We start from the raw sequence: 12415 nt of genomic DNA on the forward strand, positions 1-12415 counted from the left end.
TAACCCCTTCCTGCCCAGTGCCATTAGTACAGTGTCAGTCAAATATATAATGCAGCGCTTTAAGATGAGATCAAATCAATGAAAATGACAAAACTGACTGTATGCAAAGGTGAAGCACGAATGATTAAGCGCTAAAGTGACCACTAAGCAAAAGTGTCTCGCTGAACAGTAGCGAGGATGGTAGCGACTTGAAATATCGGACAGTGACAATACTGAATAGTCCAACAAAAATATGGTGAAATACAAAGTAAATATTGGTGAACAAAGTTCAAAATATTCCGTGAAATATCCGTGCAAGTGACTCCGTGATAAGGGATTGCTGTATGAATGCACTCACCAGAAGTGCATTAAAAATGCGCATAGAATCATATCCAAGATCTCCCTGATGAATGTATGGACACAGGAAAGGAACTCCACTAGCTTAATAACAGCACACAGAAAAGACACCAGGCATCAATCACTGGCCCCTCACAGCATACAGGGATAGCTCCACTTGTCCCGCTCCACCATAGATAAACAATGTCAAAATAGATGTGTTCCATAAAAATGGACACAGTGGCGTGACGTCAGTATGGCAAGGCTCCTCCTTAGCAAAATAAATACAAATCCTAGTGGTGAATAAATACCACCAAAATAAAGCTTTATCTGTCTCAAAACTCAAAAATTTTTTACAAAAATTTATATGGGAACAGTGTTGCATGACCACGCAATTGTCATTCAAAGTGTGATAGCACTGAAAGCTGAAAGTTGGCCTGGACAGAAAGTGGGTAAAAGTGTCCGGTCTTGAAGTGGTTAAATCTAACCAATCCAGAACCAACCCCTGATACTTTACATTTTGAAGGGAATAAATACTATATTGTCACAATGATAGTAGACAGTAATACTATCATATAAAAATTGTGTCTACGGAGCAGAGGTAGCTAGCTGATTTTTGCCCCTGCCTAGTGCTAAAGGCCCTATGGTGTTTCTGTATTCATAGTCACATCCCTGCTGTGCTTTCTGCCAATTACCATAGATGTCAAAAGAAGTCTGTTTTCCAAATCTTTCGCTTGTGCTTTATTGCTGTTACCCGCAAGTAGCTGCAGACATTCTAAGCAATTTATGTATAAGGATAAGATGAGCGGCATGGCCTATATGTAACACCAGTCTGTTGGAGTAATGGAACATGACAGCATTACAGGACGAGAACAGATTCACTTCATTCTTAAACACCAGAGAACGCTCTGAATCTGCAAGGACTGTGATGCATCCATCATGCAAATCAGCCGATTAGCATATGGCAGGGGATTGTATGGTTGTAAGACTGTAGAAATCCTATCGGCACGCAGTAATAAACATTTCAGAACAATGCTTTAGCTTATGCCTCTTAAGATTCAACATAACAGAACTTGGCCTTAACATCTTGGCTTACATTTCTTTTTGTTTTAGAGTAGTCTTCAAGCAATACAGATAGGTCATTTGCAATTCATGATGCCCCCAGTGCAAAGGATACTTGACTGTGTCTGTATTTTGTTTAGTCTTCTCTCTCAACAACTGCAGCTGCAAGACTACCTATGCAAGTTAGGTTTCTTTTAATTATAGCCGAGTGTTAGGAAAACAGCTAAATTCACCAATAAAATTCAGATATGGTAACTGTTTTACCTGAATTGTATTTCTGTCCAATCAGTTTTTAGATTTACACAGACCTCCCAGAAAGTACAGCCAGGTTGGTGGTCTGATTTTTCTCTGCTGCATTTAAAGTGTTTGTAAGCCCTTTACTTATACCCAGTGAAATGACTGGTTTCCGATGATACCCATAGATTAAATAAATCCTCCTACAAAAGTTGTACCTGCTTACCTGCAGCCATCTCTTATCCACAGTTGTTTGAGATATACTGTTTACACAGCATTTCTGCTCATCAGAAGGTCAGAGGCGGGGATCTGTCACACATGACACAGCATAGAGTGGGGAGCTGAATGTAATCTGGTACCTGAGTGGAGGGAATGGACACTCTCCTTCTACACAGTCTCTTGGGAAAGCAAACACAGCTGGAGCTGTCAATCACAGGCTGTGTGCTGAAGATCCTTTACCCCATCCCGTGTATCCCTTGGAGTCAGCATAACCTGTCAGAAGTGACTCCAGCAGATGGCAAAGGAAGGAAACAGCAGATAGAATTCACACTAGATATTTTGGATTGTGGCAAGTAGATACTATAGAAGGATATTCTTTTTTATTTCATTTCCATGACTGAGTATCATGCTATCTACTTTTGACACAGAGCCAAAGAAGACTTTTGGTCTTTCTAAGGCTGCAGAATGGCAGCTATGTGTTACAGTGGTTGTAACTGTAATGATTGTGCGCAATATGGACATGGAACCTGTACACGACAGCCATTTTTGTTTTTCATGAGCAGTAATCTTCCTCCCTCCTCCTGAAAACTGGAATTTGTAGCTGTAACTTTTAAGGAACTTCAAAAAAGCTTGTTATCTTAATTAAAACACAAATAGACGCCAGTGTTCAGGGCTCTAAACAGCTAATTAGTCTTGGCAGGATGTCTGTTTCCACAAACCATGGAAACACTTTCCTCTGCCCTATCGTGAAACAATAATAACTCAGTCAAGCAGTCACACATGATCGATAAGGCGATTAGAGCTCTAGGAATGCAGAGTGTGCCATAAAATGTTTATTCCGCATGTAACAATTCCACATACAATTCATAGAATTCAACAGGAACAGGACACATTAATATTAGATATATTTGAATAGGGAATATCATTCCGAACAAATAAAGGTCATACATGGCTATGTTAGCATGTAGGAAAGGGGAGAAAGCAGTTTCTTCCCTCCTGGGTGACATAGGTATGCTGTGTTTGGTATCCCTGGGTTCAAAATATAATTCTGAATAATAATCTGCCAGTTGCTAGAATACCACCTGCACGTATTAGAAGTTGGTAATACTAGTATGAAACTGTAGTTGGGACTTGGTCAGAAATTTGGTGACCTCCTAGCACCCATCCCTTAAACCAGATTATTGGTCAGTTGGTCTCTGTCCACACCCCCTTGATATCATAGAAAGAGACTAACAGGACTTGTGATGATGGAGCTCTTGTTTAACATCAACCAAGGAAAATCTTAACTGACTTTTTGCTTGGACAATTGAAATCTGCTAAATCCAGGACTTTGCAAGTATTCTGCCTTCTTAGCTCCTTTCTTTTATTCCTCTGTTGCATTATTCTCGTTATGTCTTTGTAACATCCTTTTCTGTAAATATTTTAATTGCACCATTTTGACCTTTTTAGTAATTAACCCTATTTTGAAAAGTGTTGAAACTGTCTCTAAATCTTTTAATGCAAACTAAAGAATCCCTCTCTCTTCAAAAGTGCTACGGTATGTAATAATCCTCTGTATATACTTGTCTGTGGTGACAGTGGGTGTTACAGACGTTTAATGTTCACATTTGGCCTTGCTAATATTGTGAAGGGTTGATAGTTCCAAAATTATCTGGTGGCAGTTTGGAGTTGAAGGGTTAATTGCGTAATTAATTATCTCAGTGACAACCACTCTCAGGCTGCTGGCACATAGATTGTGGTCCCTCGAGCTGGAAAATCTTTGTGCAGGGTGCAGCTGAGAGTGGGATTGTTATGCAAGTTGCAGCATGGTGTGAGATTGGCTGGTCCTTTGTCACGAGTTGGTGAGAAGGGCAGGGGTCAGGCACTGTGTTCATCACAGTAATGACTAAACATTTTTACCTTAATAAAGAAATAGGACACTTCAGTCTTCCTGCACTTGGGGAGTTTGCCTAGCGGCATTAATGGGCTATAGTCAAACACTTGGCCTTCATGGGGTGCATTGGCCTTGCTGCCCTAACAAGACTGGGGAGGTCTAGGAAGGTCTAGGAACAGTGTGGTAACGATAAACAAACACCGGCCTAGTGCATTAACCTTAAAATAATAGGTTTATTGTAAAAAGGTAATTATTCTACTCACAAAGTCATAAAAAGTGCAAATACATCTCATCGGTGCAGCACAAACAGTCCGAAAATCATCAAGGTGTACAGAAATGATGGATCATCCAGAGTCTTACGCGTTTTGAGGACTTATACTCTTCCTCAGAGCCTGTCGACCAGCCCCATTGTGATTCATCACCAAGGCAAACAGAGAGGGGGACCCTTACTACTGGGGACACAAATAGCCATAAAACCTGAAATGGGACAGTTAACTCAAAACTAAAAAAGTTTTGGCTTTCGATACACTTTAATATTTTGAGTCAAAACGTTTTGCCTGTATATAAATAATGCAGTCGAGAATACAGGCCAAAGTGAAAGAGGTCAAGATCCTTAGCCTAGCCATATATCTTGTCCAAATAAAAGGCAGGAAGGTGAAAGAAAACTTGCAACTTGGATAACCAATCACAAGCAGCATATTTTTTTTTTTTAAAATCTACAAGCAGTATAAATTTGCAGCTTTTCTTCATTGTAAATTGTTCTTCATTTGAAGATACAAAGTGTTCATTTGAATTTTACTTTTCCAGTCTGGTTGCTGTTATGCTGCTTTTAGCCAGAAGCTCTTGAACTATTATTTGGCTATTTATTAAAGCACACAAAATCCTGTTTACAATTGTTTCAAGTTCATCAAAGAAAACAGTCCAAAGAAATCATGAATACATGCATAGAAAAGGCTTTGTGACCAACACCAGCTAACATGAATACTCCAAACCTACAACTGGCAATGTCTAAAAAAAACTGTTTTGCATGGCAAAGCATCCCTGGAAAAAAAGGATAAACATGGAAACCATTACAAGTAAATACTTTTGACAGTCTTGGAATTTTGTCATCTTTTGCCATCATGTTTTTGCCCTGTTCTTGTGTTTATTGTTTAATGAGCCCAAACAATGATTGTGAGGCCTGGAGCAAGCTTTGTACTGGAAGAAAAACAAGCCCTTGATCTAGATGATCAGAATTAATCTGAATAAAGTGTCATTTTTATAGGTTTAATTTCTTTCAAGGAGAAACATTTTGTGAGTGTTTCAAGGGATTTTTCTTTTCTTTCAATTCTCAAATTTTATCAGGGTAAATCGGGGACAAATGTAAAATGTTTTCTCTCCTACAAATGCTTGTTTTGAAACAAAATTAGGTAATTTTGATGATTTGTTTTAGTTTTTTTTTTTAAGATTAAAGTGGATCATCTGTGCTGCTAAGAAGGATGTCACTGCCTGCTGTTTTTTTAGATTCCCTGTGTAGCAGCTGAGAGTGCAGGTTAGAGCAGAACAAATTACCAGATTGTACAGAAAGGCTGGAGTTAAAGGCTGGCAGCAGGCAGGTGTAGTAAACAAAAGAACAGAAGGTAAGGGCGGTTGGCAATTTTTTATTTTTAATTTCAGATAGAGCAAGGGAGGGTTATAACCACTGTGAGATTTTTTTTTTTTTGCCATCTGTGTCCCATTGCAGAGATTTCCCTTCACGTCCTGTCCCATAGCTAAAAAGGAAGTGGGAAGACGTTTCTGCAAATTAAGGGAATTCTTTGGGGACCCCCAGATCACCAGAACTAGTGTCCCCATTGAAAAATTTTCCCTCTATCACTTTTCTGAGGACAACCCAAGATTCAGGATTTTCCTTCACTTTCACTGATAATGGTAAACAGGACAGATAGAGAGGGTAGATTTCCTTAACAGGAGCACAGGCTGCAATAAAACTGATAAGCGGGATTACCCTCTCAACTCTACAAAACTAACAAAAAAATGATTTTGACATAAGTTTTACTTTAACACAGTCCAAGTCATGAATTGCAGCTTGGCAGGTCACTTTTGGTTAGGTACTTCAAGGTTAAACACCACTGATTGAGGCCTGGTGTGCAGCCGCAGTGTAAAGACACCATAGTATTGACTATAGGATTGCCACCTCATCCCTTTAAAACTGAACACATATTAATTGCACAGGTCCTATGGCTGATTAAGGTGGTAATTAAACTCCCTGAGTGCCTTACGGTCATTAAATTAGGCTCAGAACCTGTGTAATTAATATGTGTTCAGTTTTAGTCCTCATGCACACTGGACATTTTGATAACATTGGCTGTGTAGAGTCAAGTTAGTTTAGTGGCATTTTCCTGCTTTTTTCCATGTTTGCGTTTTTAGCAAAAAAAATTTTTGAGGGTAAAAAGAAGTCCAAAAACACTGGTTTGCGGCGTTTTATCATATTTAACCGTGTTATTCAGCGTTAGAGCATTTTTACAGCTAAAAAACTCATAGAAACCCAGTAGTCCTTTTTTTTTTTCTAGACAAAAATCGTCCCAGACAAAAAATGTTGATTACAGTCTATGTGTGAATGGACACATAGGATAACAGCTGTAAAGACGTCAAGTGTGCATGAGGACTTAAAGGGATGAGATGGCAACCCTAGTTGAATATCATCCAGCAGATGAGAGTGATTAGCAGCTACTGTAGATACAGCAGGTTTGAACACCATAGAAAAAAATCAAGTATGCAATTGCTAGCTGAGTGTTACAGTTATAAGTCCAGTCATAGGGGTCCTAAACTGGGACTGCAGGGAAATACACAAAGCCTATCAACCATCAGGTGGAGTTGCAATAAAATTATGTTAATTTCAATGACACATTAGACCTCCACTGACACTTTGATATAGCTTACATTTAGCACCAGCAAAACTGGGCCTCACCCACACTAAATATAACCTGTATGTTTATGATTTATTGCTTCACGCTAGAGGAGATTCACATGAAAACATAAATGACCTTTTATCACTTTCAGTGGGAGATGAGAGACTGGCCAGTCATTGTCACATAATTCACACATTTATTTCCTAATACATTTGCAGACACAAGTCTCCCTGCATATTGAGATACATTAAAAAATACGACATCCCTGACATACCTATGGTGATGGTGGAATGTATGGTGACTCAACAGGTTGCCAGTTGCTCATGTCAAAATATATATCATATAAGTGAAGTGGCCTAAGAAACGAAAGACAAGAATATACTATTAAGTGTATCTAAAACATAAGCTAAGTTTGAAGACCACATACACAAACTGGACAATAACTTCTGCTTTTAGCTGGCCACATATTTGGGAAAGTCAAAAGGCTGGCCACATATTTATACTTAAAGGACATCTGCATAGTAAAAAAATTAAAAAATAGGTGAACAGCAGACATGACTAGGTGAACAGGGGAGGGAAGGAGATATAGGATTAACATTTGGAATCAGGAGATATGAGGTTACTTACTGGGATTGGTTGGATTGAATGCTTAGGAGAGGCTTCAAGGTGGTCTAGGAGGGATAAAGAAAACTTCAAGCAGTGTGAAGGTAGCAGACAAAGAAAAAACTTCTCACGCTCCCACCCCGTACTATAGATTGGTGCTCTTCGGTGGTTGTAGTGACCAGGTGGTTGAGATCTTTGGAGGCAGTCAAAATTAACAGTGATATTGTATACAAGGGATCCATCTATAGTATGGAGTTCTCTGAAGAATTTCCAGCTAACGGTGAGATAACTGGGAAGTTAAGGGGCACAAAGGTACCTGTAGAGAGTGGGGGTTGTTCCCGAGCCGGTGTCTTGCGGCTGGGGACCTTTAAGTGTTTGTAGATACAAATCAAAGGTTGGTGGTTTTGTTCCTTCAAAGATCAGGAACCTTGATTATTATTGTTTTTAGAATGATGTTTTCTGTTTGCATTGGTTATTTGTTAATAAATGGTTGCTATGGCCAATGTTCACCATAAATCAATGTTAGATCTTTGATTAGTGGTTGGTGACATCTGTTTTAACCTAGTCATGTACAAGCGTGGGCAGTTTTACAGTATACCTGTGTATTCTTGGAGTAATTTTGTATAGAGAAAATAATAGAATCCTTGTCATATTTTACTTTTTATGTCTTCGTACATTTCCTCTTGCTTCCTGTCCTGGAGAGACACTATAGAAAGTGAGGGGAAATCTTACCAAAGTGATAGGAAATCCACTCTACGACAGCCAATTTCAATGTATTCCATCATCTCCTGTTTAAAGATAATTGTTTTTCATAGCAGTGGATGTCAGGAGTGAAAGAGAGTGTGAATCCTCCAAGGGGTGGCACATATACTGTATCTACAAAAACCACTGTACAAATAAAAAGACATTGAACATAGAGTTTAACAATAAGATCACAATAGGAAGGAATACAGTTGCAATAGTGGATCCACACATATGCAAGTTTTAGCTTACAAGCTCATTTTATGATGTTTGTGATGTACACCTACTAACATGGATGCTAATTTTGCCTGAGTCCATATATAGTTTTTAACCACCTCAATACTTGACACTTTCACCCCCTTCCTGCCCAGACCAAATTTCAGCTTCCAGTGCTGGCACATTTTGAATGACAATTACTCAGTCATGCAAAACTGTATCCAAATGACATTTTTTCATTAAATTTGAGACAAATAGAGCTTTCTTTTGGCAGAATTAAATCACCATTGGGTTTTTTATTTTTTGCAAAATAGGCAACAAGGTACTGAAAATTTAAAAAAAAACACCCATTTTTTCCCCAGTTTCAGTTATAAAATTTTGCAACTAAATAACCTGTCTTCATAAATTTAGGCCAAAATGTACTCTGCTACATTGCTTTGGTACAAATGAAACAAATATGTGTATATTATTTAGTCTGTGTGAAAGTTATGTTGTCTACAAACTATGGTATATATACTGTATATATATATATATATATATACACACTATATTACCAAAAGCATACACGCACATGAACTTTAATGGCATCCCAGTCTTAGTCCGTAGGGTTTAATATTGAGTTGTCCCACCCTTTGAAGCTATCACAGCTTCAACTCTTCTGGGAAGGCTGTCCACAAGGTTTAGGAGTGTGTCTATGGGAATGTTTGACCAGAAGTGCATTTGTGAGGTCTGGTACTGATTTCGGATGAGAAGGCCTGGCTCGCAGTCTCCACTCTAATTCATCCCAAAGATGTTCTATCAGGTTAAGGTCAGGACTCTGTGCAGGCCAGTCCAGTTCCTCCACCCCAAACTCACTCATCCATGTCTTTATGTACCTTGATTTGTACACTGGTGCACAGTCATGATGAAACAAGAAGGGGCCATCCCACAAAGTTGGGAGCATGACATTGTCTAAACTTTCCTGTATACTTGGCACAGTGCAGTCAGGCAAGTACCATTCTCCTGGCAACTCCCAAACCCAGACACGTTCATTGGATTGCCAGACAGAGAAGCATGATTCATCAATCCAGAGAACACGTCTCCACTGCTCTAGTGTCCAGTGGCGGTGTGCTTTACACCACTGCATCCAAAGCTTTGCACTTCGTGATGTAAGGCTTGGATGCTGATGCTCGGCCACGGACGCCCATTCCATGAAGCTCTGTACACACTGTTGTTGTGCTAATCTGAAGGCTACATGAAGTTTGGAGGTCTTTAGCTATTGACTCTACAGACATTTTGCGCAATGTGCGCTTCAGCATGCACTGACTCTGCTTTGTCAATTTACCTGGCCTACCACCTCGTGGCTGAGTTGCTGTTGTTCCCAGTTGTTCCACTTTGTTATAACACCACTAACAGTTGACTGTGGAATATTTAATAGCAAGGAAATGTCACAGATGGACTTATTACACAGGTGGCAACCTATCACGATACCATGCTTGAATTCGACCCAAGCTTGAGAGCGACCCATTCTTTCACAAAGTTTGTAGAAGCAGTCTGCATGCCTAGGTGTTTGATTTTATACACCTGTGGCCATGGAAGTGATTGGAACACCGGAATCCATTGATTTGGAGGGGTGTTCCAATACTTTTGGCAATATAGTGTGTGGGTATATATATATATATATATATATATATATATATATATGAAAATTGATCATTCCTGATGTACCGGCTGCCTATTTCATTTCATAAGGTCCTAAAATGCCAGAACAGTAAATATACACCCCAAATGACCCCTTTTTGGAAGTAGGCAGTCCAGGGTATTTAGTAAGAGGTATGGCGAGGTTTTTGAAGTTCTAATTTTTTATCACAATTTTTTGAAGTTAAGAAAGTATATAAAATGTGTTTTTTTTTTTTACACAAAGTTGTCATTTTAAGAAGTTATTTCTCCCACACAGCATAGGCATACTTATAATTACACCCCAAAACACATTACGCTATGTCTCTTGAGTATGAGGATACCACATGTGTGATCAGCCTACAGGGATCCAAAATACAAGGAGTAAGTTTGGGCTTTTAAGGAGCATAAATTCCCCATTAATTTCCTGACTACCTATTACATTTTTGGAGGCCTTGGAGCTTTGGAAAATGCAGAAAGAATATGAAAATGAAAATGATTTTTTTAACACAGTTTTCAATTTAGTAAGATATTTTTCACACACAGCATGGGCATACTTAAAATTACAAAACAAATTCTGCTACTCCTTCTGAGTAAGGCAAGACCACATGTGTGAGATTTTTTTCACTGTCTAGGCTGATTATACCACACATTGTGTGTATCACACAAATCAACCAATTGTAAACCAATGTACTATAATGGTTACCTCTGTATGAGTGGACAGTGAATATTGCTTAGTGTAGTGTCACCTATAGCAGTCCCAGGGGCTGGCTTGAACTGGTGTCTAAGAGGAATATAGTCAGTCAGAAACTTGATCAATAAACAGAAAAATGGTGCACGAAAACCAATTGGTGCATAAAAAGTGTATTTATATGCTTTGTGGCTATGGAAGTGTATATATATATATATATATATATATATATATATATATATATATATGGAATTATTTGTGCCCAGTGTTCAGATTTAAGCATTTATGAGGATGTAATAAAAGTTTTCCAATTTCCAGTTATAGACTTTATTGAAAGTTCTTATACTGTCAATACCTTTGCTAAGAATAAAAGCAGATAAAAATTTTAACATTTCCATACTTAAATATTCCATTGTCTAACCAGAATTAAAAAACAGTTTTGGCTGGGATTTCGCTTTGCATCTTTTAGGTTTTTGTAGTATAAGCAAACCTCTGTGGTGTGTTTATGTGCTTCTAATAAACAGAAAGGCTGCACATACAACTGTAGTAAAAACAATCCATAGCACACAAGATATTACAAAATACTGTATGCCAACAATGCACACATGCACAGGCTGTCCTTTTAAGCAAATTAGCATGGGTAATGTATGCAAGATGGATACACTAAAAGTTATTTAATTTGGGTCATAGATTTAGTATCATCCCCAGGTAATGTTCCTATTTTCAGTTTTCATTAAGACGGAGTCATCTTTCAGGATCTAGGATCTCTCCCAAACTGCTTAGGTAGCATCATTTAATGTCCTGAGCTCATAAACCATTCCAACAAGTTAATTTGCATATCAATAGAAGAGGCCTAGCTTTCAAAACATTGCATGGTCCTAAATGTTTTTCCATATTTATGCTATAAAAATCACTAAAAGAGCCATAACAATACTACTGGAGATACTGTATAATTTAATGTTTTAAATTTCTGGGTATCACTTAACCTATACAGTACATACCCTTCAACTGCCTCTATTTTCTGCAGTATCAGCTGTCAATAATGCAAATGGCAGTATTCTCTATTTTTTAGCTGCCCTTTAAGGCCCGTCTCCCTGTCCCATTTCAGGTGAGGATGATTGCTTTTAATTGGCATATAGCTTCTGCACTCTTTTGCTCCCACTATTAGCCTGCGAAGTCAGAGGTTCTAGAGGTACAGAGGATGATGGAGATTGTTGAGTATTCTGTTTAGAAAAGCACCAGTAGCCAGAGGTTGTGTTAACACTTACGCCTGCAGTAATTGTTTGCTTGTCATGACTATCAAGATGACAAATGCTTTGAAAGGATAACTTTCTGAGCAGCCACTTCCTGGCAGCTGTCCTCTGACAAAGCCAGCTCATGCGCTGCCTGTGTTGTACTTGCAGGCTGAAGAGTGATGGCCTCTGTATTATTATTAGATGAAGTTTTAATAAGCCTATTCTTCTTGCTTATTGCATTTAAAGGGAAGTTCACTTGTTCATGAGCGGAGGAATTTTGGGAATGAGTGCATATGCCTGAGCACAGCAATTCTGACGATTTATGTTTTACATGCTTCCATTGCTTGATATATTGCAGGAAGGCAACAAAAAGTGGTATAATATAGTATAATATAATAATTTAGTATAATATAGTATATAACATGCCTTGAAATTTCTACTCGCCAGCTTGCATTGGCGAGTGGAAATTATGGTGGGGGCGAGTGTGTCCTCAGGGCCGTCTTGCTGAGCAGGCTCGGAACTCAGACCCGGATCTGTCACTCGCACTGGGATCCGTCAGACTGCTCAATAGTTGAGCAAAGTGAAAGCAAAGGAAGGAGTGTGTGCTGTGCTTTCTGCCTTCCCCTAGAGTGCAGTACCCGGCTCTGTGAGTGAAGGTAACGAACTACTGCAACTTTTTATA

At 38.7% G+C, this 12415-nt stretch overlaps 1 protein-coding gene across 3 annotated transcripts in view; it reads left to right on the forward strand.

Moving 5' to 3' along the window:
- Positions 1–12415, forward strand: part of CACNA2D3 (calcium voltage-gated channel auxiliary subunit alpha2delta 3) — a 1248789-nt gene that overhangs the window by 998999 nt on the left and 237375 nt on the right. The window lies entirely within an intron of this gene.

This window comes from Staurois parvus, unplaced genomic scaffold (assembly GCF_062004578.1).
Source record: "Staurois parvus isolate SC_StPar_1 unplaced genomic scaffold, SC_StPar_1.0 ptg000282l, whole genome shotgun sequence".
NCBI lineage: Eukaryota > Metazoa > Chordata > Amphibia > Anura > Ranidae > Staurois > Staurois parvus.